At 38.6% G+C, this 5,026-nt stretch overlaps 1 long non-coding RNA gene across 1 annotated transcript; it reads right to left on the bottom strand.

The window, feature by feature from the left end:
* On the bottom strand, positions 1 to 1,714 carry LOC126921573 (uncharacterized). The gene is made up of 3 exons (XR_007712405.1): positions 1,416 to 1,714; positions 960 to 1,083; positions 1 to 893 (listed from the first exon to the last, which is right to left on the bottom strand). It is a non-coding gene; the product is annotated as an uncharacterized LOC126921573 (long non-coding RNA).
* Between the last annotated feature and the right edge of the window lie 3,312 nt (positions 1,715 to 5,026).

Raw genomic sequence — 5,026 nt, 5'->3', positions numbered from 1 at the left:
GAGCCGTGGCGCCGTCGAGTACATCAATGTGTCGTCTGTCCTTTCGAGTGGAGAGTTTTGTGGAAAGAGCCTGCGTGACCCTGGCCACGGGGTTTCGGGACACGTGTTCGATGGGACGAGAAAAGACAAAGAGACGCTAAGGGTAGAGTTAGTTGAGACGCCAGCGAGAACGAATACAAAAGGCGTACAGTATGAGTTGAGAAGCAAGAGCGTGCGAGTGCAGATGCCGAAGACGAGAGTTGTAGAGTTGCTAGCGTTGTAGAGAGATCGAGTTGTTAAAGTTATAGAGTTGCGAGAGTGATTTGAGCGGAATAAGACTTTTGTGTTTTAGTTCAAGTTGAACATTTATCGTTCTCTGTCCAATTAATCTCTGTTATTTTCATTTATCTTAATAAATAGTATTAGGAGAATTTTACAAATCTAAATTATCCTAATCCTATCCTTTTTTTCCGATACTACACTAAGTTGATTCCAATCTCGCGAATATTGCAATTTGGGAAGCTAATGAAAGGGGAAAGCCTATAAAAGCGTGTCGCGATATCGACGCGACAGGTGCTTGCCAATTTCAATGGTGTATTTGCTCGGTTTGGTTCTATATGTTCTCTCAATTTCGTTATGACATCGTGCAGAAATCAATTCCTAACGATCACCCTTTATATTCACGCGGAAATTTTAATCGCATCCAAATGTTTTTTGCGCTTTAGAACTAAATTAAGATTATCCACGAACCTTTAAGAACTTCTTCGACTTCTTCGGCAGTTCGCAACTTTCACGAATTACTTTCGTAGGACGCTGAACTTCAACATCAGCACGGCACTTGTTCCTTTCCGTTCGGTTCATTTGCACACGAACTAATGAACGGAAATTTCGATTTGAAAGTTCAAATTCTGTACCTAATTGAAAAAGTTATATTCTGGAGATTGTCACAAAATGGATAAAGTTTCTCGTTAACTTCGTACCTCAAGATATCCGTCGTGATGAGTTTTCGCGTTACCAGAAGGAAGAATGCGAAGTGGAACACTTCTGTAGCTAAAGAGTTAGAGAAATGGTCGCAATAGATTTGTCAAACCCTGATTCTTCTCCCTAGATATAATCAAACCACAAAATCATAGAAAAATTATTGAATTCACGCCATTTATTTTTTTTAATTTTTTACTTGGGAAAGTACTTTGTTATCAAAGATGGCTATAACGTGTCTGAAAGGTATAAGCAAATTGCAGGTCGATTATCGCGAAGATATAGTCAGTTATTTATCTCGTTGACTGCATAACACAATTTTTAAAACATTTGACTGTAACAAGAGACGAAGACAATAGGATGATCAAACGTACAAATGAAATAAACTAATTTGACAGTATTTTTATGTTACTTGGATCGAACTATGCGTAGTATAATAATTTTATTCATAAACTTACATTCAGAAGAAATATATTTTAGTCTATCTCTGTTCACAATGCCTCGCATATGTTTGCTATGTTAAGAAAAAAGTTGTATTATCAAATGATGACACTATGCATTTAAGGATTAATAATTTATACCCAAAAGATTACCTCGTGTACTAAGTGGTTTCGCATGTTCTTCTACTTCCAGGAAGCGGTATTTACATTTTAGAAAACCCTTTAGCCACGCGAACTCTGCCTTAGAGTCCCGCTTTGTGAAGCTTCGCGCGAACATTCCATAAATTATAGACCAAGGAAAACAGCCTGCCTTGAAAAACTACGAAACCAGCGCCATTATTCAGTTCCGCCTGGGCAGGCGACCTAAACGGACGTGCGAAACAGTGCTCCAGTGAAAGTGCGGCAAGAAAGAAGAGATAGGGACAAAGTTAAAGCCAAAAATAGACAAAACGTGGAATCATGCAGATTCCACCAATAAAAATAATTAACTCCGGTGAAACATTTTTCATAAATAAAGCTACAGACTCTACATATGTAGAGAAAAATGATGATATTATGGAAACAACACAATCCGACGAAGAGCAAAACATACCAATACACCAGGAAGAAAGCTGGACGGTGGCAACCTCCAGCAAAAAACGGAAGGTAACCCCGCTCGCAAGCGCGAGGAAAATTGATACATATGAAAAAAAACAATGGCTACAAGATATCAAACTGCACAATCCATTCAGCGCACTGCCAGAAGAGGCAGCAACGGACCCAACGGAAAGTCCGACAAACCGTACACCCAAACCACCACCAATATACGTAGACGCAAAAATAATTGACCCCCTCATCGAACTGCTAAACAACATCGCAGGAAAAGACAACTACATCATCAAACAGATAAAAATAGACCAGGTTAAAGTACAAACCAACACCCCAGAAACATTCAGAAAAATTACAAGATCACTAAAGGAAAAAAATGCAGCATATCACACTTTTCAGCTCAAAACAGACAAAAGCTACAAAGCAGTAATCAGGGGACTACACCCAAAAACAAATACTGGAAAAATAAGTGAAGAACTGACAAAAATCGGACACCAAGTAAGGTCAATAAATAACATAAACAAATACGATACCAAACAACCACTACCGCTATTCCTAGTTGAACTAGAACCTAAAAACAACAATAAGGAAATATACGATATAGAAAAATTACTAAACACAATAGTAAAAGTGGAGCCACCCAGGCATAAAAAAGAAATCCCACAATGCATAAGATGCCAACAATACGGACACACCAAAAATTATTGTAATAGAACCCCGGCATGCGTTAAATGCGCAAAAAATCATCTCACGACACACTGCCCATCCACGGGAAAAATTGAGGAGGTTAAATGCTACAACTGTAACGGAAACCACCCAGCCAGCTATAAAGGATGTGAAGTAAGAAAACAATTACAACGTAAACTGTTCCCGCCCCTACGAAGCAGAACAATCACTAACACACAAGCCCAACAGGACAGCACAAATCCTGAAATAATTCCAAGTACAGAGCAAGCAACAAACACCAAACCTATCAGCACCAACACCATTGGTGGTCTAAGCTATGCTCAAATAACCAGCCAATCAACACATACACACAACCAATACCACAGCAATAGTAACAATGACACTGCAGAAATCAAAGAACTACTCAAACAATCCATAAAGAACACCGAAATGCTAACCAGAATGATATGCGAACAAAATGCAGTATTAAAACAGCAAACTCAACAAATCACAGTCATGCTACAACTAATTACAAACGTGCTAAGCAAAAAATAAAAACGGACACTCTAAAAATAGCAGCCTGGAACTCAAATGGCCTGCAACAACGAGCCCTCGAAATTAAAACATTCATATACAATAACAATATAGACATACTACTTGTCTCAGAAACACACTTCACTACAAAAAGCTACTTGAAAATAACATACTACACCATATATGATACCAAACACCCCTCAGGAAAAGCTCACGGAGGGACAGCAGTGATAGTCAGAAACGATATCAAACATTATCTACACAGCCAAGTTAACAAAGAATATTTACAAGCAACCACTGTCACAGTTCAAACTAGCAGCAACTACTTCCAGTTGTCAGCAGTATATGTGCCTCCGCGACACAAAATAACAACACAAATGTGGGAAGAATACTTCCAGGACCTAGGGGACAAGTACATCGCAGCGGGAGACTACAACTCAAAGCACACGCTTTGGGGGTCAAGAAACATTACACCTCGAGGTAGAACACTGGAAAAATACATAAGAAATAATAACCTCAATATATTATCCACAGGAACACCGACACATTGGCCGACTGACCTGAACAAAAAACCAGATCTTCTGGACTTTGCAGTTACAAGGGGACTAAACACAAATAAACTAAAAATAACACCCAACCTCGAGCTCAGCTCCGATCATACACCCATAATAATTGAATACAGAAACAAACCAATTCACTATAGCAAACCAGAAACACTATGCAACAAAACCACCAAATGGCAAACTTTCAAAGAAATAATAGAAAGCAAAATAAACTGCAACATCCCGTTAAAAACTCCTGAACACATAGAACAGGCAGTAGCAACATTGACAGCAACTATTCAGGAAGCAGCAAGGACAACCACTACTCCCGAACCAACCAGCAGACAAACAATAACAATCCCGCAAGAAATACTCGACAAAATCAAAGAAAAAAGAAAAGCAAAAGCAAAATGGCAAAAATACAGAACCCGAGAAAACAAAAAACTCTTAAACAAACTTGCAAAGGAAATAAAAAACAAAATAAAGGAGCACAACGATAACGAATTCGCAAAGTTCATAGGGACACTCTCCACACACGAGAACACCAACTACTCACTATGGAAAGCCACGAAAAAAATAAGGAAGCCAATAATACCCGTCCCGGCAATCAGAAAAGCAGATAACACATGGGCAAGAAGCAACGAAGAACAAGCTGAAGAATTCTCCAACCACCTCTGCAACACATTCACACCACACATTATCAACAACAGCAACCTCAAAAGTCATACGGAGGAGGATCCACAAACCACTACTACCACAGCCGACAAGGAATACACCATACCTAAAACATCGGCACAAGAAATTAGAAACATAATTGATAAAACAAAAAACAACAAAGCGCCAGGAATCGACTTAATCAATGGTAAAATCTTGAAAAACCTTCCGCCAAAAGCAATAAGACTAATTACAATAATATTCAATGCAATTCTAAGAATTCAATACTTCCCCAAACCATGGAAATTAGCACAAATCAAAATGTTACATAAACCAGGCAAAGACCCGCACCAAACTGCATCCTACAGACCAATATCACTGCTCCCAGTATTTTCCAAAATACTGGAAAAGATAATATACGACCGCATAAAACCAATAATAGAGACAAAAAAACTAATACCGGATCACCAATTTGGTTTCAGAAACAAACACTCCACGATAGAGCAAATGCACAGGCTTATAAACGAAATAATAGTAGCACTAGAAAACAAGGAATACTGCACAGCCCTCTTTATAGACATAGAGAAAGCATTCGATAAAATTAACCATGAAAGTCTACTACAAACAATTAGGAAACAATTCCCG

This window comes from Bombus affinis, chromosome 10 (assembly GCF_024516045.1).
Source record: "Bombus affinis isolate iyBomAffi1 chromosome 10, iyBomAffi1.2, whole genome shotgun sequence".
NCBI classification, from domain to species: Eukaryota; Metazoa; Arthropoda; class Insecta; order Hymenoptera; family Apidae; genus Bombus; species Bombus affinis.
The sequence above is the reverse complement of the archived record's forward strand: the minus strand, read 5'-3'. Positions and strand labels throughout refer to the sequence as shown.